The following is a 25,321-nucleotide window of genomic DNA, read 5'->3' as shown; positions in this document are numbered from 1 at the left end:
CAGGCGAGGCTTGTCATCCTTTAAGGGACCGGTAATTTCACTGTAATTTAGCTGTTCTAGAGAATGAAAACAAAAGTATCTCTCTCTCTCTCTCTCTCTCTCTCTCTCTCTCTCTCTCTCTCTCTCTCACACACACACACACACACACACACACACACACACACACAGAGAGAGAGAGAAAGAGAGAGAAATGAAGATAATACATTCCAGGAAAGAGGAAATAAGATTCTTAAAATACAGTTTTGCTTATGATATGATTGTCAACCTGGAAAAACCGACAAAATCGACTAAAAACCGACTGGAATTCAGGAGAGCTGAGTAAACTGGCATATTACGTAATCAAATATGAAATTAATCACTATTTCATCACAAATAACTAGCACTAAATAAATGTACTAGGAAACGATCCCCATTTATTGTAACATTCCCCAACGTAAGACACCCAGAAAAGAATTGAACAAGAAATGTGCCGGCCTGTAGGATGGAGAACCCTTACCTTGCCAAGGGCCATCACAGCTGACGTGCAGCGGTAAACACCGGTGGAGTCCTAATCTCTAGGGACGGGACGCTGACACCAGGGCATTGCAGGGTCACATGGGGACCAAGCATTGGAAATACATCTTTTCCAAGTCTCTGAGAGGTGTTTTGCACAGACACCAACGAGCAATTCGTCCCCTCACAAGTCCCAGAATGAAGATGGTATCTGAGTGAGCACCGGGCCTCGGTGACAGCTCGGTCAAGTCCTACCTACAGCCAGATGACGCCCTAAACGCCGGCCATGGGGGGCTGCAGCCCCACCCCCTTTGCTGTGCTCCCTGCCCCCCACAGGCAGACACACCTGGAACCCACCAATGCACAGTGCTACCCTGGCCCACACCTGGCGGGCAGAAAGGTGAACTCCAGGACTTTTCCTAGTTCTCGTCTAGGAATTTTGTATACGAGCTCAAGGTCACAGCCAGTGTCTAGAGGGCTTGGGGGCCTTCTCAGTCTTCCCAGCTCTGGCGTTAACGTGCACTCACATGGGCTATCAGACGGACGAGTGAGAAGAGAGACAACGCAGAGAGGCCTGAATGGACGGGGTGGCCAGGTACATCCATCGTGCGGCGGGTGGTCTGCTTTCCTTGAGGAGCCACCGTCACACTTCCGGGCCACCACACTTCCTTGTCTGCTTAGTCCCCTATTACCTGGGCCTTCAGACGGCCCGTCGGTTAGTTCTGCCCTGGTGGGTCTTTGCCTTTGTAACTTCAGGACGGTGCCCTCCGACCATGGTCCACTCACAGAACAGCATTCCCAGAACCCATAGGGCCCTTCCCAGCATCCAGGGCCACTTCTCCCCTTTGTGACTTTGCCTTAAACAGCCTGCCCTACAAATGCCACAACTGAGGTCAATGGGCATAACTTAGCCGGCACCCCCGGAGCCCCCACCGCATGCCAGCCTCTGAGTGCTGTGCTGCTGGGGGGCAAGGGCGATCCAAATGCTGCCCTCCTAGAGCGTCTGCTTGGCCAGGAGACACCTCAGCTCTCCCCTGGCACAGCGTGTGCTACACATAGAAAGGACAGCAGACGGGCGCTGGCTGTTGGCTCTGGGAAGGGCTGCAGGGCAGCCTTGGGTGAGGGACAAGCACTTGTCAGGTGGGAGACCAAGGGAGGAAAAGGGAGGGGGGGACCACCGTGGGCTGGTGGATGGGGGAAGGTGCAGGCCGGCACTGCAGGGCGTGAGAACCGCCCGTCCTCTCAGAACTGGGTGGGACGTGGAGACAGTGGGGCTCATTTGCCATCCTGCAAAAATCTCAGCTGAGGTATCTGCTAATTGGTTGTGTGACTCGCAACCACATTGAGAAAGGGCTAAGGGGGGAGCTGGGAAGAGAATCTGTAAGGCGGATTTCTCCAGAAAAGATGGAGTTGACTTCAACACCCACAATAGGCACCTGGAGCCAGGAGAGACCCTTCCAAGATCACGTGGGGAGCTTGGCGTTGGCCTCCTCTGGGAACCAGAGGGCACATTTCCTGGGCCGGCTGACTCGGCAGCAGTGCTGGGACAGCTCTGCTCCCCGAGTCTGCAGGAGGGTCTCCAGGCGCCACGCCTGACATCACAGAGCCACAGTACTGAGCGTGCGGGTACTGATGAAAAGGCAGGGAGAATGCCTGTCCGCAGGCCGTAGTCACACCGCCCTGGGGACAACGCGGGGGAGGCAGTGGCCGGCCAGCCGGGGAGGCACCGCCTGCCCCAGGCCAGTGCTGGCGAGAGGAACCCACAGAGCAGCCCAAGGGCCAGTGTCAGGCTGGACGCTGCCAGCCGAGTGCGAGCCCCCTCCGCCCTCAATGTCCTCTCCCAAACACCAGCTGCCCAGGACCCAGGCAGGGCCTGAAAGGACAGGGTGCGCGCCGAGGGCAGGGAGAGGTCAGGTGACAGGCGGGGCTGCGGAAGGGGACAAGTCAGAGTTGTGCTGGAAGCTGGATGCGCCGTGGGACTGGCTCCTTGAATTCCTGAATTGAGACTGTTTGGTGAACGAAGGCTGTTGTGAGATGTATTCTCTTTTGCTTTAGCTGCCAGAGGGACTGCCTGCCCACATTCGCATCCAGGGACAGGGCAAGCTGAAAAGGACGGGGGACCTGAGGAAAGAGCCGGCCACCTCTCCTCCTGTCCGCTGCACGGGCGTGGAACTGAGGCCCTGTGCGGTGAGCCGGGCTCAGCTGCCAGGGAGGGCTGTGCGCATTCTTCAGGAGTGTCTAAACTCAGTGTTTGCCAAATGTTTCACCCTATTTGTGGGAAACAGGATAGATAAACTTCCAAGTCTCCTGCACGTGAGTAAGAGTGGAAACAGAGAAGCCATTTTTTAGTGCTGCCCCACAGCTTCCTAAATTCTAACGACTCATATACAAGTCGTTACTTAGCTCCACTGGAAAGTCGGCATTTCCAGCCTCACCATGTTTAAGCCGCGTGAGAACCGTGCTGTCGGTTACCTCCGATTGTGCCTGTGGTGAGAGCAGCAGAAGTGGGATTACGGAAGGAATGCAATACTTAAGGCTTTTGATCCATAACGCCAGTGTCGTGCGGGGCGGCCTGCGGGGTGTAAGGTGGGGTCTCTTCTCCCGCTCCCCACATAAGAACGCAGGACACGGTAAGGCCAAAAAGGAACACCCACGGAGCCATAGATAGGGGAGTCAAACCAATATATTCTCGCTGGCTGCTGGGCTGGAGACACAGGAAGCAGGATCTACATAATCTGCAACCCGCCGTCCTAACAGCAGTCCAATCTTGCCAGCCACCATCGTCTCGCTAGCCCCCATTTTTTCTGCTAGCGAAGCCACAGCAGTTATGTTAGTGTCCAATGGCTTACAGGTTACAGCTGACGGCCAACTAGCCACAGCTGCTGGCCATCTGATCACAGTTGATGGCCCTTTACTACCTGAGCCAGCACCTTTCTATGTGAGGCCGAGAGCCTGGAAACTGTTTTTTTGGGGCTTTGTCCCCACAGCCAGTTTCCCCCAAAACCCTGTACCCATTTCTAACCCCCTGTGCGTGGAGGAGGGACAATTCACCTTACGTCCACACTGCCATGCAATGGACGTGAAATATTTTTAAATCTTTTCTAATATGATGAAAGATAAATGGTATAGCAGGTCTTAATTTATATTCCTTTGAAATACAGTGAGAATAAATAATTTTCTCAGCTGACCAAATGTGTTTCTTCTTTTATGACTTTCATGTGATACTTGTTTTTACATTTTGGGTTCTTCAACTTTCTCCTATCAATTCATATGTATACGCTGCATAATAAAAACATTAATTCCTTGTCTTACTTGGTGCAGATTTCATCCACAACTGTTTACCTTTCAGTAGTAATTTTTGATATTTGCATGTTTTAAATATTACGTAGTTAAATCTATACATATTTTTCCTGCATTATTTAATCTATCAAGGCTTTATAATAACAGCAGGAAAATGCCTGTGTTATAATGTTAGGCAAAAGGACAAGGTGCAAAGGTATATTTACAGTACGGTTAGAACTACGTATATAATACACACACATACACGGGTTTCTTTTGTTCCTTATTTTGGTTCTTAAATCTTTTTTCAAGTGGTCTATCCTTTCCACATAAACATTCGATCATAGTGTTAAAGTGCATTAGACAGATATAGATAGAGAGAGAGTCCAGAAGGCGCCGAGCACAGAAAGAAGCTCGACCGCTCTGCTCACGCGTGCTGGGCCTTCCCTTCCCACTTCTGCGCTTTCCACCCTCCATCACTGCTCTGTGTTCTGAGCTCTGAGAAGCCGCGCCTCATGGTGCCTTAACCACACACCTAATTGCCTTGTTAAGCGTCAGGGGACATTTGGCTCTTCCCCCAAGGGCTGGAGGCTGGAACTTCTGGGGGAGCCTTAGCCGTGGCCTCAGCTCAGGTGGTTGCAGGGTTAACGGGCTGGGCCAAAGCTGTGGTTTGCCCGCTGGGCAGGGCAGGCATTGCTGACTGCTGAGGGAGTGGCTCTGGCCCCTGGGCATTTGGGGCTATTTTTACAGGGGTGCACTTGGTCGCAGGGACTCAGGAGACCAGACTTAAAGTTCATGATCCTCCTTCTGCAATGCTCAGCCCACAGGGAAAGAAATGAAGAGGAAGTCAGGGTGGCCCCACAGCTGCCGTTTTGGTAACAAGAAGTGGGAGCTACCTCTGCTCCCAATGCTCTGGGGTGAGTGAGTGGGTCTCAGACCAGCACGGTTTCCGGATGATGAGAATTCGCGGAGCTCCTGGAAGAGGCTGAGAACCACCCAGGGGAAGCCCGGGGACGTCTATGGGAAACGCGCAGCTTCCTCAGAAGACGGCATGAGTGGTAGTCCTCGTGCCAGCCCCTGGGTTCCAGCTGCCCCCTGAGATGCTGCTCCCCCACTGCAGGGCGCTTGGCGAGCGGAGGGCACAGCCTGGGCAATGAGACCCTTTCAGGTGGGTAGACAGGGCTCATGCCTGGTCTGTGGTGCTGGCTGTCACTCCTGGCACTGCTCTGGGTGTCTGTGTCCCACCAGGAGACCCTTGCCTGCCACGGTAAAACACCTAGTAGCTTAGTTCAAAACAGCTGATATTGTAGTTGTTTTGATTTCCTGTTTGGACCTTAGGGTCCGAGGGTTGAGTTAATCACACTCTTCGCTTCAGGCACTTTGCATGGTTGCTCGGGGCTAGGCCCCCTCTTGCTTTATTTTAACTGCTTCCCAACATGTTTAACAGCGCAGCTGACAAACATTTATAGGGACACCTGTGCTCCCACGGCCTGGCTCCCAGCTGAGCATTTCGCTGCAGCCCCTTTATCAAGAATGTGCCCTACACATTCCTATCCGTCAATCCACTTTTTGGACACATTTCAAAGTAAATCGCAGACGACATCAGTGCACTTCCTGTAAATACAGAGGGTGCCAAAAAAATGTACACACATTTTAAGGAAGGAAAAAACTGTATGAAAATTGTAATACAATGCATGACGCTACCATTCATTTGATTAATGCCATCTTTCGAGCTAACGTCATACTACACATTGCTATATAATTCAACTTCGAAAAGTAATGCATAGAGCACATCTCTTAAATTGTGTATACTTTTTTTTGGAACCCCCCAATAGTTACCTAATATTTGTTTTCAGTTCTTTTCCACTTTGATTGTAAAATGTACATACAACAAAATGTAGAAGTATCAAATGTGCAATGGTGGAGCGGTGACAAACACACACCAGTATAACCCTCACCTCCACCAAGACACAAGCAGGATGGGCACCCAGGAAGTCCCAGGGCCCCTTTCCAAGCCAGCCCATGCCACCCCTCAGAGGCAACCTCCGCTCGGACTTTTCCACCACGGAGCCGTGTCCCTCCTACACCCGGCAGTGACGCGACCACTCGGCACACCTGGGCCTGCTTTCGCTCAGCACCACCGACCTCAGCGGTAGGCCTGTTACTGCGGAGACGATGCCATTGCAGGAACACACTAGCATTTGTTCATTCATTCTTTAGGCCATCGCAGCTTTTCGAACAAAGCTGATTTGCACAAGTCTTGGTGCGAATATACGTTTTCATGTTTCCTTAATAAATACCCAGGAGGGGAGCTGTGGGGCCAGAGACTGGGTGTGTGTTTAGTGTTATTTAGAAAGTGCCAGATGAGCACTCCTCAGCGAGACCTGCCCAAACTGAAGGCTGCGGAGCAAAATACTGATTGCTGGTCTAAGCCACTCGGTCCGCAGAGGTTCGTCACACGGAAAGATCGACGGCACAGAGTCTCCACGGAAAGATCGACGGCACAGAGTCTCCGCGCACAGACCATGGTCACAGGTCCCAGACCCTCCCCACCGTCAAGCTCAGCGCCCAGGCTCTCACCTCTCCTCCTGCCCCTGCCTGGCGTTGCCAAACAGTTGCCAAGTAAAGCCCATTAATCTCATTTGCAGTCCCCTGATTACTACTGAGTTCGAACATTTCTTCATGTGCCGACCAGCTTTCCGTGCTTCCCCTCTGTGAACGGTCTATTCACATGCTTTCCCCATTTTTCTACTACACTGCTATCTTTTTTCCTTTTGTAGTCTTGTCAACGTCAGACACCGCACATACCTTCTCGCGTTCAGTCATCTGCCTGTTAGTTCTGACACTTGTGCTCTGGGTCCAGCAGACAGATGACAGGAGGAAGCCCCCTGTGCCTTAATTACCCTAAGCACTTTCCAGCAGTTTTATAACATTTCTCACATTTTTGTACAATATTTTCCTGTTTGAAAAACATGGGAGTAAGTATGTTTATTTAATCATTGAAACGACCCTAAAGACAGCTATTATCACCCCCCTTGCCCATTTGGTAGCTTGGTAATTGAAAGCCTAGCTCTTTGAAGTGACCTGTCCAAGGTCACACAGCTCGTACATGTCACCAGAACAGACATTAGCTCCGTTCTCCAGGGTGCACTGGAATAGGCTGGGGGCAGAGAAAGAACTTCATCGAGCCACGTGATGACCCAGCACCTCAGGAGAGGGGTGGCTGCTGAGGGTCCGAGTGACTGGGCCTGAGGGCCAGCAGGTCGGGGCAACTCCATGCGGTAAGTGATTTCTCCTAGTTAGGCCTCCATTTCCTCATCCATAAAATGAATTCAAAAATAATGATGACCTTTCAAATGAATCACGAAGGTTCAAAGGAGTCATGAACGTAAACTGGGAAGTATTTTTATACTAAAAATCGAAGGAGTCGATTCACCTGGGGAAAGGTCTTGGGTATGTCAGGATTTCAAGCTCAGCTCGGTCCTGCAAGGCTGTGTGACAATGGGAAAGCCCCTTCACCTCTCTGGGCCTCAGGTTAGGGCTTTTTCCAGCTTAGGGGTCATGCAGAACCAGGGGCAGCTCCTAGGACAGGGTATGTGTGTGCGTGCCCACGATGTGAGTACATACGTGCTTTCAGCACACATAAGTGTACAGGCATGCATATGTGCGTGCACATGTTTTGGAGTCCTGTGTGTGTGCCTTTGCTTGTGTGTGTAAATGCACGCTCGCATTTGTATGTGTGGCACCACACTGCGTGTGAGCTCATAAATGGGTGCCCTCCCTGAGCCCCTGGTCCAGCTCCCGACCTCCCCCTCCCTCCCTGTCCTGAGAGGCGTAGGGGGTGGGGAGGGCAATCGGTAGGACCCGTGCAGTAGACAAGGTCAGGGCAGAGTGTCAAGGTGGCCGTGTCCTCGCACCCTTGTGACTTGAAGCCCTCATGCCCATGTGAAGGGTCCCCGGAGGGTGGGAGCACCCCAGCCCCGAGCAGAAGTGCCACCTGGAGGACTGCCCTGCCAGCCTCTCGTCCCCCTCCGCTGAGCTCTGCCCCTGTAGCAGCCCACCAATCGCCTCCTGCATGGCCAGCCGCAGAGCCCACCTGCAGGGCACACATGTGTGTGCATGTGTGTGCGTGCATGTGTGTGTGCGCATGCTGCTTGGCAGGTGGGGTTGGGCACGACTGTCTTTGCTGCTCAGGAAGGGGTAAGATGAGGGGCTGGGCTGCCACGGGACAGCTGGGTCCAGCCCCTGACGGACATGTCGCCCTCGGCCCTTCTCCTGCAGCCCCCGGGGCGCTGCCATGGGCCTGTTCTTGCTGCAACACAACGTCCAGGGCCACCTGAGCCTGGCAGTTTGTCACCACTAAAAGCCTCATATCCAGACTCCCCCTGCACTATTAATCTCGGAAAAGCGCATTGTCAAACCTAATGAAAAAGGGAAAGCCACCAAGGAGAAGGTGTCCACACCTCAGGCTGACAGTTGTCAGGCTGGCCAGCGGCAACAGCGTTCTGCTGGGGACAGAGCTGGGTGAGCAGACGCAGCGGGAAGTGCCTGGGGACTCAGGGCCTGGGCAGGGGTAGCCAGTGCCAGCTGACAGCAGGTGTCCCCATTGTGTGGCAGGAAGAGGACTGAGGACAGGAGCTGGGGCCTGGAGGGGACACGTCCAGGGACACGGAGCTGCAGGACGCTCCCAAGAAGCACCTCCCGACCCGGGCTTCTCACTGCTGTTGAGCTCCTGACCCTGCCCTTCCCTCTGGTCCCCCGGACACCGAGCCAAGGCGCCAGGGCTGGCTGTTAACCAGGCCACAAACAGGCAGGCCTCAGGCCCCACCGCTTCCAGAGCTTTCGCTTGCTCTATAGAATGTTTACATTTTTTTTAATTAGTTATAAAATTTGAAATTAGGATGTTCTACATAAAAAAACAGATGTGTAATTCTGTTGAAAAAACTAAAAGCCTGGTCATTTGGGGCAGATTCCCACACGGTGACCACCAGCCGCAGCTGCAGGGTCCCACGGGGGGAGGGGCTTGCAAGCCCCCACCACTGTATCCCTGCTCTTGTGTCAATGCCTCGTGGGCAAGCTGGGCGTCTGCTACAGGAAACTCAATGGATCACCTCACAGGCTTCCTGTCGCAGCTCTTTCCCTGTCCCCTTCTCATCCTGGGGCCAGTTCTCTCTTCCTCAGCCACATCCATGCACAGGCTCCCTCTTAGGGCTCCAAGGCGCCCAAGGGGTACAAGTCAGTCCCCCACCCCACCACCCCCTTGTAAACTGCCCAGGCAGGAGACTGGGGGCCTGGATCGTGCCCCGCAGTCGGCCGGCTGATCCTGGGTATTCCCCACCCCTGTGTGCCCAGAGGTAGCCACAAGGAGAAAGGGAGTGTGTAAGGCCATCAAAAAACAGGTGCAAGGCTGCAAGAGAGGGAGCAAGCCCAGAGAAGTGCCGAGGAAGCTGGGGTCAATCGGGAAGGCTTCCTGGAGGAGGAAGAGCTTGAACTGGCAGGAGGGTGGGACAGTGCTAACCGCCTGGGTGCTGGGCATTGGGTCTTTCAGTTGCTAGCGTTGTGACACTGGCATGCCGTGTAGACCCTCTAGACCTCAGCTTCCTCACTAAAAATGAGGATGGTGGCATCTGCACTCTTCCCAACCAGTAGCCAGCCCCACAGGCTACAACTCTCACTCACTCTGTTTGTCCTCCCTTTATGGACTTGCTGCTCCCAGGACCCCTTGTGCTGGTCCTCTCTGCTCTGGGTGCCAGCAGTGTTCAGCGTTTAGGACTCAATACGAGCCACATGGGAGGTGACCAAGAAACACATTTTGCTTGGGAAGGAAGGGGAGGTGCAGGAGGGAGGGAGGGAGGATGAAATAAAAGACTTCTTTTGAATAACAGAGATAGAGTCCAGTGGAGTGTGAAATTCAAATCTGTATTTAAAAACACAAAGAGGAAAAGCAAGTCATTCGAGTGCAGGCCAGTGGGCTGCCCACTCAAGCCCTGAAGTGGCAGAACTGTTCCCTGTGGCAGCCACTGCAAAGCCCTGGGAGACGCACCCGCCCAAACCACCCTTCTGTGCCGTTTTCTGCAGCAGAGGAGCGCACACCTCTGACCAGCCCTGGGATACGCCCGCTACGGCCCGGGTCCCAAATTCTCTCTCTGCTCCTCTTCTGTGTTGCCCTCAGACAGCTCCACTGCGGTGGGGTGTGACCATTTGTCATTTCAGAGACTGCACGTCACTTAAAGCCTAAAATCTTTACTATCTGATCCTTTGCAGAGAAAGCGTGAGAACTCTTGCTCAAGAAGACGGAGGGATAAATCGGGGTGTAAAGAATTTAGGATTCATGAAGGTCCACGATGGAACGTGATGCTGATTCAGTCTGCACCACCCTATCTTGCATTTTTCCTAACGGTAAAAAAATACAGTTTTGGAAATTTTTATTTTTTAAATTTATTTTAAATTTATTTTTCAGTTACAGTTCACATACAATATTGTATGAGTGTCAGGTGTACAGCATAGTGGTTAGACATTTATATAACTTATGAAGCGACCCCCCCAATGAGTCTAGGACCCACCTGGCACCATCCATACTTACTACCATGTCATTGACTATTCCCTCTGCTGAACTTTACATCCCCATGGCTGTTTTGTGATTACCAACTTGTACTTCTTAATCCCTTCACTTTTTTCACCCACACCCTCAAACCCCCTTCACCCCTGGAGACCATCAGGTTTTTTTCTGTATTGATGAAGAATTTTTTCTTCTGTTAACTTTATTAAGACAAATAAAACTATTTGTAATTTTGCCACCCAAAGGCTTCCACTATCAAAAATTTCACATATTTCCATCCTGTCTTCATTTTATGCATTTTTAATAAAATTGAGATCACAAAATTTTACATCTTGCTTTTCATGTTATATAACATCCATCTTTCTTTTTGATTGAAGCACCTTCTTAAGCAGGAAGAGCGAGGCCTGTATGACGAGTCATTTTATGGGTGTGCATTGCTTCCATGGAGAGCTTCTCTGTGGTGGTGGCAGGTGGTTTCCTTAGGACACACTCCTGGAAAAGCTTTGTCAGGACCGTGAAATGACTGTGTTCTAACCCCAAAGAGGTTCCTGTCACCTCGTTTCTCAACTCACTGAAGAGGAAAAGTCGAGTGGGCAGGAGACTGGGTCCCGCCGACGTCTCACCCTGGAGACCCGCAGCCAGAGCCCATCCAGAACCAGGGCTGGGGTGGGGGTGGTCCCCCCTTCCTGTCCATCATGGGGGGCTGCGCCCGTGGAGCCGGACAGAAAATGCTGGTGTGACTGTTGCTCAGGCCTCTCCCTGCCACAAAAAACTGAAAATACTGGCCAGAAACAAACGACACCGATGTCTTCAAACACACACTGGGAGGTCAGAGGCCCGGGATCGCAGGGTCCCCCACGCTGACTCGGGCGCCCCACCTTCCAGGAGGTGGGTATCTGCGTGTCCCTCGGCCCCGGAGTCCTGTGCACCTTCTGAAGCCTAGGGGTGAACCTAAGGGTCATACCAGGAGGTCACTTGTAGCATCAGGGACCTATCGCGGTCCCAGCCTCAGGCAAAGTGGCCACGTCAGGGCCCCGGTCCTTGCTCAGAAACCAGGGCTACCAAACACGGTGCCCACGGCGAGCCCGGCGCCCGGCCGCCCGCGCGAGCACAGGCTGCACGCGCATTCGTCAAATAGAGTTTTTTCTGTTCGCCTTCTTCTCCGGGTACTTTTAAGTTCAGGGACAGAGAACATGTCTTCATTAGAAACATTAACATTCACAGGCTGTAGTAAATTTTGACAGTGAAAAGGTCTCTGTAACCTTTAGTTGTGCAGAAATTTACTTCCCAAGAAAATTACATCTGGCACTGTCTTAATTAATGCTAGCTTTCTTTTCTGAAAATTGTGGGCTTGTCAGTAAAAAAGGCAGAAAAACCTGAATTTAAAAGGCTGGACACAAAAGACGACGAGAAATAAAGCTGTGCGAGATTTCATAATATTGCTCTGTTTTGTTCTGTAGGAAGGAGATGAAAAGATCTCATTTGATTTTGCCAAATGCAGCAACATACATGCAACGTAGAATTGATTTGCATTTTCCCTCTTTTGTCTCTGAGTTTTACCATGTAAGGCGTGCTTGGGAAGGTATTCCATTTTAGAAGCAATAGGTCAAATAAAACCTATACCTACGAGGAAAATAATGTATGACTTCATTTCCTAGCCTTTCTCTAACGGCTCGTGCTCACCGCAGCGAGCAGGGAGGGCGGTGGCAGTCTCCTCACGTGACTCCCGATTATCTGATATTGTCCTGTCCTGGGGTTCCATGGGTTCCATGCTGACGGGAGAGCCAGTGTCCTGTTCGAACAGCTCTCCTTTCTGTGGCTCTGACTGCAGTTAGTCAGCAAGATGCTTGCGTTTTTCTTGGGGTTCAGCAGTCGATCCCTTTAGGGTTGTGTCCCCTGCCCTGGTTTTGCGTTCGGGTGGCCCAGCACAGCTGCCTAAGGTCAGGGAAGAGGCCGTACCCTTGCAGCCCCGGGCAGGCCTTCCCACACAGCGTGCTCTGTACCCCTGTCCCACGAAACACTTAGCAACGTCTCAGCTTCGCGGCGCGGCAGGCAGTGAAGACCTGGGTCAGTGCTGTCAAGACGCTGCCACAGCCCAGGCCACTCCGCACCCCGGGGAGGCCCCCGTCACACAGCAGAGCGGGCGCTCTGCCCAGCACGCACAGCACACTCTGGCCAGCGTTCCCGCTGGCACAGTGTGGCACCTAGGAGACTAGCGGTCCACTGTGGAACCTGAGGTGGCCTGAGTGGCCCTGGCCACTGCTGGGTCCCCACAAGTTGCCCATGAGGACAGGGTCCCTCCCTGGGAGCTCTCTGTCTCTGGTCCCAGCACATCCTGAATGTCACTGTGACACTGGCTAATGTCCCCTTTTAACAGAGAGCAGGCCTCAGGCTTCATCAAGCCTTCAACTTGAACTGGAATTTAATTACATGGTTTTGTTTCCATTATACAGATTTTTATGGTTATTTCATATTTATGGTAAATGCTATTAGTTTTCTATTCATGGCAGAGATATAAAGCTTCCTTTAAAAATTAAATCTAAGTTAAAAAAGGAATGCACATAAATTGAATAAAAATATTAAGTAGAGTAGCAGTGGTTCCCGGGTGTGGCCCAAAATGGCGGTCGGCGGGCGCCCAGGGTCCCAGCCGGCGGCAGCGGCTCCAGGAGACGAAGGGACCAGGAGGAGATGCTGTGAAGCCCCATGGCCCCAGCACCTCACTCCGCTGCCCAGGACCTTGCTCTATGGAACTGACTGGAGTTTATCCCATGGTTAGTCGGCCCCTCTCCCTCCCGCGGGAATTCTGGGTCCCTGGTTACAGGCTGCCCTGCTCTCCCGGCCAGCCTGCGAGGAGGCAGCATTTTCAAGACCCAAGGAGGACGGGAACCACATGTGGCCACCAGGACCCCACGGTGCTGCTCCAGCGGCGCCGGCACTGAGAGCACGTAATTCAGTCCATTAAACACATGTGAGTGACACCGAGGCTTCGTGTTCTCATGCGTTTCACACTTAGCATCACACACTGGACAAGCACGCAGGTCGGGTCAGAAGGGGCTGCAAAGCGCAGAAAGGAAGGAAGGTGCTCAGGAGTGCTGGGTGTCAGCAAGTTCCCGAAAGCCAGCCAGCCACGTGGCCAGGGCTGCCCGTGTGCAGGGGAGGTGGGCTCAGGGGGGTACATGTGCAGCCACAGAGTCACGGGACCGTGGGGAGCACTGGAGATGGTTAGGAACTGCAGGGTGCATGGGGAACGCGGGGGCCTGTCACGGCACGGGCCACGGAGGTCATGGGAGCATGGCTGTGGACGAGGAAAGGCCGGGCCGGGCTCTGGGCAGACCGTGCCCACACTGTGTGCCCCTGGCCAGCCGAGGACGTCCAGAGGTGTCCATGCCTCCAGGACCTCCGGCTGCCAGCTTACCTTCTATCTCTTCAGGCCCTACCTGCTTGGCTTGTAATTGCTTAGGAAATTAAATACTGTCAATGTGAAAAATTGGAGAGAAAGCCAGAAGAGAGAAAATGGGAAGCTCTGAGATGAGCCAATTACTAATGTGAGACTTGGCCCGAGTGTCCTGGAAGTGAGGGTAAAAGGGGACCGGGAGACCAGCGCCTCCCAAAAGTGTGCGTGCCGTTCGCCTGGGGTTCTTGTGGAAATGCAGACGGTGGCTCAGGAGGGCTGGGGAGCGCCAGGGATTCTGCACGAGAGTCTTTGAGACAAAGGACATGAGACAGCTTGGTGCTCACCACCTGCAAAGGGGGCCCCCAAACATGCAGCAGACGTAAGCTTTGTCCTAGAAACAAGGAGCTGACTCCACGCCGTCAGGCCATCCACAGTGGGAATCAAAGCACTGATTTTCACACAAGGTTGGGCTGGGCGGGGGGAGGGCCTCACGGAAAGATGCTGCGAGGCCCCCACCCGGGCCTCAGTTTCCCTATGTCAGTCTAGGCCAGCCACTCCTAGAGCTATTCCAGGATCCTGGTTTCTAGCCCATGACAGAGAGCTCCTTTAGCAGCTGGCTTCGTGTGTTTAGGTGTCAGGCTAGTGGGAATCGAGAGAACTTTTCTCCCAAACACCTTCGTCACTTCCTGCCACGTTGCCTGAAATGCCACCATTAGTGTGGCGTTCCTTTGGGGACAAAGGCGGTCCCTTACACAGAGAGACGCAGCAGGCCTGAGCTTCGGTCATCAGACTGTCCTCACTCTCAGTAGGGTCGGGCTGGGTCACTCTCAGTAGGGTCACTCTCAGTAGGGTCAGCCTCCGAGTGAGGCTGCAGGAGACAGAGAGCAGGCCTCAGGGGCACCTCTGCCCTGTTCCCACACTGACTCGGTGACGATCACGGCCTCCATCCCACCTGCTCCTGCAGGGTGAGCAGAAGCTGTGTGACCACTGCACTCAGACTCCGAAGGCTGGGAACTTCGGTGGACGGTCAGAGCACCGGTTCCCAAGGGGCCCAGGCCTGCGGTGCCCTGATCCTAACAACCTCCAGTGTCTCTGCGGCAAAGTGGAGTGCTGTTCTGGGGCGCCCGGCCCCTCGGGACCTTCAAAGCTTTGCTCTGACCAGCCACCAGGTGCAGACAGAGGCTTGGGGGTCATGACAGCCACGTGGACGCCTGGGCTATGGCTCGTGCCTTGATGAGGGAGCCCCTGTCTCCCCCAGACAGGAAGCTCCTGGAGCCGGGTCAGGGGGGCACCCAGCAGAGGGCCCTGGGGTGTTCCTGGCAGCTGGAATCCAGGGCCTGGAAAGGTCCCTTAGGAGGCATGGGCTAAAGGCCTTTCATTTGACACCCACGGAACTCCCAGTGCTGGCAGGCAAATCTGAAGGGCACTGTGGGCCCACGACTCGGACACGTGCGCATTTCCATGTTCACACATTTGCAAAAGGGCTTGTGATGCTGAAACAGAGAAACTGAAACCCTTCAACTAGCAGACGCGTACACTGAGGGCTGAAGAGAAGCCAGACTTGTGTGGGCTCGACCTTGCCCACGCCAACTTCACCCTCACGTTTCAGACACACATCCTCGCGTGACAAAAGGGGGATAACCGGGTTCTCTCCGTGGGACAGGGGTCCCCGCACACGGAGCAGACCTGCCAAACAGCCGCCATCGCACCCAATGCCCCGAATGAGGACGGGACCGCGCATCCCCATACTCTGCCCGGCTGGCCAGGCTGCTGTCCTCCCACGGCTCTGTCTGTCCCAGGCTCACCTGGCTCCTTTGACACCAGTCCCCACGCCCCGCACCGAGCAAGCGCCCACAGGACCCACGGGGAACGATGCAGAACCATGTTCTTTGCCAAACAACTGGTAACACACGACACTTGTATTTGCCACAAGATAATGTACAAATATGTTTTCCAGGGCTTCCTAATGAGAATCATGGTATTTCGTTCTTCTTGCCCTTCTAATAGCTGTAACGGCCAGGCAGTATTATTCTTAACTGTCCTCAGTCAGTGTGACATCAGCTCAGAGAACGGAACATCAGTACGAAACCCACATGCGCCCCCGACGCCGGGAGCCTCGTCTATCTAGGCTGCAGGGGAACAAGCCATCTCACCTTGTGTCTGTCCCTCAGAAAAGTGCTCTGTGCTCAGCGGCTCTGGGACGTTTGTGCACCAGGCCTGACGCTGTCAGTCACCCTGGCGTCATCTCTGTGGTGGACACAGAGGACAGCCCCTCAGAGAAGGGCTTCTTTCAGAGCCAGCTGTGTCTGCTCAGTGAGGAATGGCCTGGACCCTCAATGGAAGACTCCACTATGAGTCGTGGGGAAAGCAAACACTAAGGTTCCACGTAGACACGGGTAGAAACCTGTTTTCTTTTGTTTTGCCTTCTCATGCCCGTGTGTTGGCTCCCCCACATCTCCGCCGTTAGGGAGACTCCTCTTCAGGGAGAAATGCCATTACTCCTTCTGCCACAGCCGCGGCCGGTGCCACGCGTGGGCTGTTCACCAGAAGACATGAGAAATGAGCGCCGACCAAAAACCAGGGAAATAGACACACCCACCTGTGGGCTCAACAGAGGCTCAAGTTTCGACAGCATTTTCCTCTCTGTCCTCAAATTTCTTCGTTTTAAACTAGTAACAATTGTTCAAATTGAGCTATTTTGATGTTTTGTTGTGTTTTTTTTTTTTGAGAAGCAGAACTCCACAGAGGGTGTTCATTTGGTCACCAAGTGCTGAGCTGGCAGCCTGGCCGCCAGGGAACCGTGGTCAGTGGCTGAAGCCCGGGGTCCGACTGTTCAGGGAGCCAGGTGTGCTTGCGCAAAACGAAATCCTCTGACAGCCTAGGGTTTGGACCCCGGGGCACTGACAGGCCCGCCGCTCAGCTACTTGGGACGAACACACAGACGCACGTGGTTCAGTCTCCGTTTGGTGTTTATTGGCAAGCCCTGCACTCCTATGATTAATCACACATTGGAAATTGACTGCAACGCTGCAGAAGCAAAGTTTTCAGTTACCCTCGTATAATAAATTGAAGCTATGTCCCTAAGCAGAATTGTCTTCAAGGCTCCAATTTGGCTTGTTAAAAGTGTTGTTTATACAGTAGTTAGCAAAAATGCAAGTAATTACGTTCAGGATTCATTCTAAGCAATTCTTCCCCCCTAGTCTTTATTGGTTTTCCATCTTCATTACCCAATATTTTGGTTGATCTCAGCAGAAACCTGACTGGTGAGATGTGGCCAGGACATGAGGCCACACGGTGACGTTCGAGACGCGCACAGAACATCTGGTTTGGGGACAGAGCCAGTGGGGACTCACAGGCCGGCCGGAGGCCTTCTGCCAGCTGCGGGCTGTGTTTTTACAAGGATGAGGCCGGAACGGCTTATCTGCTGTATTTCATTTCATAGAATAATATTTACCTCTGGAGAAGATTTCTATCTCTGTATTTATGTATTTATTTTTTAGCGGGAGCACAGTTTTGTACACACGAGAAGGGGTGGAAGCCACATCTGTTTGGGTTGCTGCGACCAGAGGGACCTCATTTCATAAATACCATCTGAGAGGGGAATACAGCTTGGAATGCAAATCACATCTAGGTGGGTGATCAGGAGAGGGAGGGGCGGGGGCGGGGGGCACCCCATCCGTTCCACAGGGAGTCCGGGGTGGGTCCGGGCAGAGGGTGGGCCGGCTGGAAGGTTCCAGCTGGACAGGAATCAACTGGATAAGAGCAGCCCCGAGGGGAAGCCCTCCTGGCAAAGCCCCACTTCCCAGAGGCTCCAGCTCCCTCTCCCCAGAGCAGACACCTCATCCATATCTATCAGGAGAGACCTAATTATAGAGCTCGGAGATTTTAATGGCACAGGGAAATTTAAATGCACTGGAAAATATGAATATTCCTAAGCCAGCAGTCAAAATACAAAATGATTGGCTTCAGAATCAATGAATTATAATTTCGGAGCTTGTCCTCAGAGGTGGGGCCTCCCATTCCCAGGAAGGGTTTTGTGCACTCAGGGCGTGGGTGTCATGGACCCCACTTCTGTGTTTTGCTGAGCGGGGCCTCGCTTCCCCTGGTGCCCGCTGCCTCGGTGGGTGCCCTGGGGACACCGCAGACACTCCTGGGTCCTGGGCGAGTGGCACCCAGCTCTTGCCCGCACGCTCAGAAAGCTGCCTGCCTGTGTGCCCCCCACGCCAGCTCTCAGAGCCTTGGGGTCCTTCTAACTGAAGCCTTCCCCGGGGTGGGGGGACTCGCACCACTGGCCCCAGCACCGCTCACTGGTCTTCTGTCCCCCAAAGCCCCTATATCTTTACCTGTGGAGGGGTAAGGACGTGCCCCAGCTGCTGTCCAAGCAGCCCTCAAACTGGAGAGTCATCCCATAAATCCCATTGTATTTTATGGACAAATAAATGCTGAGGTAAAATATTCCAGGGCCGCAGCTTGAACACTTGCCATGGCAGCGGTGCTGTAATAACGGCTGCGACATGAATTTACGGCATTGTGCCATGGGAAGCAGGGGGGGGAGGGCATTAAAAGAGAAAACTGCCCTTCCCTCGGATTTCCTGGGAAGGGCCTCCCTCGTTTCCAGCCCTCAGTAGTGATTAGGCCCTGACCACAGTGTGGGCCACTGTGCCAGGACAGGGGCGCAGAGACGCCCTGAAGGCGAGCTGTTAACTGAGAGGAAGTGCATCTTGTCGCTGCCGAGCAGAACCGCAGACGGGCAGGCGGGCGGCGGGGAGTGCGGAGGAATGGCCGGGCCCTCCCCCGAGACCCTGCGCGTGCTGCCGGCCGCCCTGGTCACTTATCTCCATTCTGAGCACAGCTGATGGACCTGTCAAGAGGGGATAAAGTGGGCTCTCCAGCAGCAGCTGAGCTGCGACCACCAGGAGGGCGCTTCACAAGCCCGGGCTTTGAGGACCGCTGAGTCCATCCCTGCGAAGCACTGGGTGAAATCTGGAGGGTGTCACCCCGAGGGCTCAGGGCCACAGGGGACAGCCAGACCTTGCTAGCCATGATGCTGCACACGTCCCTTCCTGGGACAGAGAAGGGCCGACCGTGGCCGGTCCACACGGAAACCCCAGCCTGGCACAGCGACGGCCGTCGGCCCGGGCGCACAGTTGCTGCTCGCGTGCTCCACCGGCAGCAATCTTCACCACGTCCAGCCAGCACGAGGGACAGTCCCAGCTACATGACCTCTGCGTGAATGTTTCCAGAGCTGGGAAGCCTGCTGCAGGTGCACTGATTGGCAAGGGGATTGATGCTTGTTGGGTGATTTCATAAGGGCCTCAGACTGTCCCAGGCACCCGACATTCATGGTCACATTGATGTCCTTATTCCTTATTTGACTCCACTTATGGCCAAGCACACGGCAGCTCAGAGACAGGATGTACGCAGTGCCCCACGGCCTGCAGGAGCTTCCAGTCACACCTCTGGCCTGGAATCCAGCTGGACCCTCACTTCCCGTTCTTTGGATGGCACTTCGCGTCCTAGCCACGGTCCACTGATCAGAAACAGAAGTATGGACACGAGACCGAGCTCGGGGCTCAGCATTTGTTAGTCGCCCTGTGGGGCTAAGGAGCCATCATTCAGCTGTCTTTCATTCAAATTTGGGTCCCAAGGATCAGAGGGAACATGACTTGTGCTTCCGATCACGTAAAGAAGAAGCGTTTTCTCACCCACTCGCCCCACCGCCCTGCCTGTCACCTCTGGACAATCAGACAAATGCGCAGGCCTGACGGGCGACAAATCCACTCCAGACTCAGCTTGCTAAGTGCCAGTGGCCTTTTATTCCCTCACATCTTTCCAGACCCTTGAAGGGATTAGAAGTGGATTAGTCTGAGATGAGCCGGGCTCTGGTGTTATCACCTGTTTATAGGACAATGACATTATCTAGTTTGGCCCATAAGGGGCTTCTCACAGAGAGCTTTGCTCTCTTTGATCTTGGGGGTTGAGGGAATGTATTTTTAAGCCCTCTGAAGCCTCAAGATGAGTGGTCAGAACATCCCGTGGCAAGAAGGGCCCTGTCTTCCCTCCTGCTCACGCCAGCAGTAGCTTTAAAAGTCTGCGCTTGGACCTGGACCCTGAGACACACCCTGCCTTCTGCATTAGTCCCCCGCCCCCCATTTTCCCTTCCACAAGAGCACAGGCACTTTCAAGTTTGCAGAGCTTTTGGGCCACTTCGCAACTTGGTTGGTTGGCACCACGGTTTGTGCGTTGGGCGGTAGGGGACCCATTATGGGATGAGGACACAAAGCACTGGTTCTAAAAAGCCCAGGAGCTTACCAGAACCCACGTCATTTCTAAGACCAGAGCAGAGATTAAATCCAGCTCATCTGGGAAAGCCCAGGGCTTGCTCATTGGCCTGAAGCCACCTAAGAGCCACCCTCTGCCTTATAGCCTGGCTTCAACATTATTCACTGTAGCAGAGGTCCCAGGAGGTCCAGCCCAAGTCCCCTTCCTAAGTCCCAAAGCTCCCCAACCATCCAGGATGCTTTTACTTTTAACCATCTTCACTGAGCTACAATTCACATGCAGCGTGACCTGTTGTAAGCGTGCCAGCTATCTGCTGAGTGTTGGGGAGTGCACACAGGTGTGTCAGCACCACCCCGTCAGAACTGAGGGCATTCCCATCGCCCCCACCTTCCTTTGTGCCCCTGCACCCTGTCTCCTTGCCCCTTCCACAGCCCCTGGCAACCACTGCTCTTCCTGTCACTCCGGTGTCGCCTGTTCTGGAATTTCACGTACGACGAATCACACAGCATGTCCTCTTTTATACCTGGCTTCTTTCCCTCAGCATAAAGCTTTGAAGCTTAGCCATGCTGCCGTGTGCCTGAGCAGTTTGTCGTTTTCCACGGCACAGCGGCCGTCCGCCGTGTGGTGTGTGCGCTTCTCTGTTCCCCGTCATGGGCATCTTAGTTGTCCCCAGTGTGACACCATCAGGCATGAAGCTGCTCTGAGCAGTTGGCACGAGTCTCTGTCTTACCCTGTGTTTCCACGGGTCTTGAGCAAATACCTAGGAGTGGGCTTTGGGTCACATGCTTAATACATGGGAACTCGAGAAGAAACAGCCTCTTTTCCCAATGTGGCTGTGTCACCACCGGTGACATAAGCGCTTGGGCCACTCCACACCAACATGAACACTGGGTGACGCCTGGCTCAGGCCTGCTACTGGACCGCTCTGGTGTGTACACAGTGACATCTCACTGTGGTCCACTGGGGGTCCCCGAGGACTAGCCGTGTGGGGTGTGCTCCCAAGTGCAAGCCAGCGACAGCCACACACCTCTTTTGGTGAAGGGTCTGTTCGAAGCTTCTGCCCATTTTTAAATTGGGTTGCTTGTCTTCTGATATCTGAGTTGCACCAGCTCCTTACATATTCTGATAACAGTCCTTTCTCAGACATGTATTTAGCAAGTATTTTCTCCCAGTCGAGGGCTTACCTTTTCATTTTCTCAACTGTGTCTTTCCAGGCGTAAAAGTTCTTAATTTGGGGGAAGTCCGGTTTATCATTTCTTTCGTTTAAGGTTTGTGCTTTTTTGTGTCTTATCTACTAAGAAATCTCTGGCTCGCCCAAGGTCACGGAGATTTCCTCTCAGTTCTCTTCCAGAAATGTCAGCTTTCGTGTACAGCTTGAGATCAGAGATGAAGTTTGTATTTTCCATGTGGATGTGTGGTTATTTCAGCAGCTCTATTGTAAAGATTATTTTCCCTGCTGAATAACCTTGGTACTTTAGCCAGAACTCCTTCGACGGCGCCCGTAGAGTTCTGTGTGTGAACTTTCTCCTCGTCCCTTCGGGCTGCATGTTCCGCCCAAACCTGCAGTGTCCTGGTTGGTTGCTATGGCTTTATGGAAATTCTTAAAATGCAGAAGCTAACTTCTCCAACTTTTCCTTTCAAAGGTAGTTTTACTTTCATAGGGCTTTTGCATTTCCATACAAATTTTCAACTCGCCTTGTTAACTTTTCCATTAAGTTTGCAGGGATTTTTTTTTTTTTGAATTCTAGGTCAATATGAGGAAAAGTGAAATATTAATAATATTGAGTTTTACAATCCTTAAACATGGCATATCCCTCAATTTACATATGTCTTTTCTACTTGATCTCAGCAATAATTTGTAGATTCAGCATATAGGTCTTGCACACAGTTCATGTCCCCAATTGATATTGTTCATACTACTATTATAAGTGTTTTAAAATTTTTACTTTATTAATGTTTGTCTTATATTTTTGTATATGGACCTTATTTCCTGCCACATTGCTAAACTCATTTATTAATTCAAGCGTATGTTGTAGATTCCTTAAGTTTTCTTTGTAGATTATCATATTATCTGTATACCTTTTATTTTTCTTGACTTACTACTCTAGTAGAAATCTGAATAAAAGTGGTGAAAGGAGAAGTCCTGCCTTCTCCCTAATCCCAGGGGAGGCATTTCCAGTCTTTTATCAAGTATGCTAAATTTTTAGCATGACTTGCTCCTGAATGCTGTCAAATACGTCCTCTGTGTCTGAAAAGCAGAGAACCATTCCATTCACACTCTTGCAGGGAAGAACCACAGGGCTTATGGGAAAACTGGGGGAGCCCAACACCCCAAACCTTCATCAGAGACACAAAAACATGGGGAGTTAATGAAAAGGGTAAATCTGTTTGACACGTGTGAAATTGTTAAGAAATGCGTAAGTACTACAATAAATATGGTACCTTGCCTTGCAAAAGACCTCCAGATGAGAACTGTAGCTTAAGAGTTAATGGGACGCTGTGGAAGGGAGCGGGTCTGAAATCAGATGCGGGACGGTGTGGCTGTGACACCCACGGTAAACCACCGCCGCCAGTAGCTGCCTGAGGTGTGAGCCTCGGTGCCTTCTGTGTGTTTCCACAGGCTGCAGTGTCTGCATTCACCAAGCGCTTCTCGCGTATGCAGCTGTGCACATTTTGCTCAGATTGTTCCCTAATATATCAACTGTCCCAAAACAGATTGAAATTCCAAAACAGGTCAGAGCAAAACTGACTATATATAGTTTTTCTTTTAGTATTTTTAATAGGGTAATCTGTATCCGTTAATTTTTGAATGCTGAACTAGCCTACCTTTTTTGGATAAGCCCCGTTTAGTCATGATGTGTTATCCTATTTGTATTTTGTTGGATTTGATTTGCTAAAATTTTGTTAAGGATGTTTGCATGCATATCTATGAGGTATATTCATGTATAGTTCTCTTTGGTGCAATGTCTTTGTCTGGCTTTGGTGTCAGGTTCATGTGGGTCACATAAAACGAGTTGGGCGTGTTCCTCCTGTACCTCTGGACTGTGCAGAATCCATGTGGCTTATTCCACAAATGGATGGGAGACTCCATCATTGAAATCACTGGGTCTAAGGCTGTCTTTGTCAGACGTTTTTAAATCATTAATTCAATTGCTTTAATAGATACAGGGCTATTCCGGTTATCTATTTCTTCTTGAGTGTGTTTTGAGTTCTTCTTGAGTTTGTATCATTCAAGGAATTTCACAATTTCACCTAAGTTGTTGAATTTACTGATACAAAGTTATTCATAATATTCCCTTACTCTCCTTTTAATGCCTGTAGGATACGTAGTAATGTCCCTTCTTTAACTCCTCATATTGGTAGTTTCTGTCTGTCTATTTATTGATCAGTCTGCCTAGAGCTTTATCAATTTTATTGATTCTTTAGAGATCCAGATTTTGTCTTTATAGATTTCCTCAATTGTCTGTCTGTATCTATTTCATTAATGTCTAATCTTTATTATTTCCTTTCTTTCTGCTAACTTTGGGTTTCAGTTGCTCGTGTTTTCCTCATTTATTGAAGCAAAGATTAAATCATTGATTTTATACCTTCTCTTCTTCTCAAATAAATACAAGCATTCAGTGCTGTCAATTTCTCTTAATCACTGTGTTAATGGTAACACACATATTTTGATATGCAGTTGCCCTCCCTTATCCATGGGGGGGGGGTGTTCCAAGACCCCCAGTGGATGCCTGAAAGTGTGGACAGTGTACCTAAGCCCATAGTATACACTATGTGTTCCCTGTATATACACACCTGTGATAAAGTTTCATTTATAAATTAGGCACAGTAAGAGATTAACAAGATAATAATAACATAGAACAATTATAACAATATACTAGAATAAGTTACGTGAATGTGGTCTCTCTCTCTCTCTCTCTCTCTGATAACCAATCCGATAACTGAGGCGGCTACTCAGTGACTCACAGGCAGGTAGTGTCTACAGCGTGGAGACGCGGGATAAAGCGAGGGTTCACATCCCTGGCAGGATGGAGGCCAACGGTGAGAGATTGCATCACACTACTCAGAATGGTGAGCAATTTAAAACTTTTGAATTGTTTACTTCTGGAACTTTTCATTTGATATTTCCAGATCATGGTAACTGAAACCCCAGAAAGCAAAACTATGGATAAGGAGAGATGACTGTGTTTCTAGTCATTCAGTCACAGTATTTTCAGGCCACAGTGTTTTCTTATTCCTCTTGTGATTTCTTCTTTGACCCATCAGTTATTTAGAAGTATGTTGTTTAATTTCCAAATGTTTGTGCATTTTCCAGATGTCTTTCTGTTATTGATTTCCAGTTTGGTTCCATTGGGCCATAGAACATACTCCTTATAATTTCCATTATCTTCTTTTAATGAAACTTGCTCATGACCCAGAGTTCGGAGACTGTTTCCTTAGGTGAAAAGGTGGCGCCTGAGCTGACCTCACGGGGTCTGTAGGAGGATTAACCGTGATGATGGTACGCAGCCACCAGCTCAAGGAAAAGGCAGCGGGTGCCACTGGTTAGAAGCCAAGTAGACCACCCAGGTGCCTGGAGACGGGCCTGTGGCCCGGAGGCAGTGGCAGGGTCCCAGCTGTCGACAGGTGAGACCCCACTGTTGGCAGAACAATCTAGCAGCTTTGGACATGGTCAAATTTCTTGCATGAGCACTTTTATCCAAAGGCTATGTTTTATCTTGAAAAAGTTGTGTTATCCATTTTACTACCATAGTATGCCCATGTCTGTTTTAAGTAAACTGTTTTTTTTATTCTTTTCTTTCTCTCTTCCTGAAACAGAACCAACATGTCCATCCAGGAGGACGTGCTGAGCTGCCCCGAGGCTTTGCGGGTCCTCACACATTCTCCCACGGGCTCCCCAGTCTGAGAAAGGCAGGACTCTCTCGTTGCTCATCAAACCTTTTGTTCCTTTTCTGAATCTTCCAAGTGATTCATTTGTGACCATTCTTTGTAATCAGAAATTAAATAGTCTACTTTCAAATGCCGTTAATTTTGGTGGGTTGGTTTGGCTTTTGGGGGCACAAGCCCCTTCGAGCTTGCCCACAGGGTTAGTGTGGGGACGGGGCTGTGCCCCACACCCACACGTGCCCTGGCTGGCTGTGAGAGGAGGCCCAGGCTTCCCACCCTGGGGTTATGCTGCGCTGCCCTCGGAAACTTTCACAGGTTATATCTTATGAAGGGTTCCAGAGAGTTCAGACGCAAATCGATAGCGTGCATTACACGAGAGCGGGAGCTAACAAAGGTGCTGGTGGGTCATGCATCTTAAAGCAGCTTCT

This window comes from Rhinolophus hipposideros (genome assembly GCF_964194185.1).
Source record: "Rhinolophus hipposideros genome assembly, chromosome: 21".
Lineage (NCBI taxonomy): Eukaryota > Metazoa > Chordata > Mammalia > Chiroptera > Rhinolophidae > Rhinolophus > Rhinolophus hipposideros.
Note: the sequence above shows the minus strand (reverse complement) of the source record.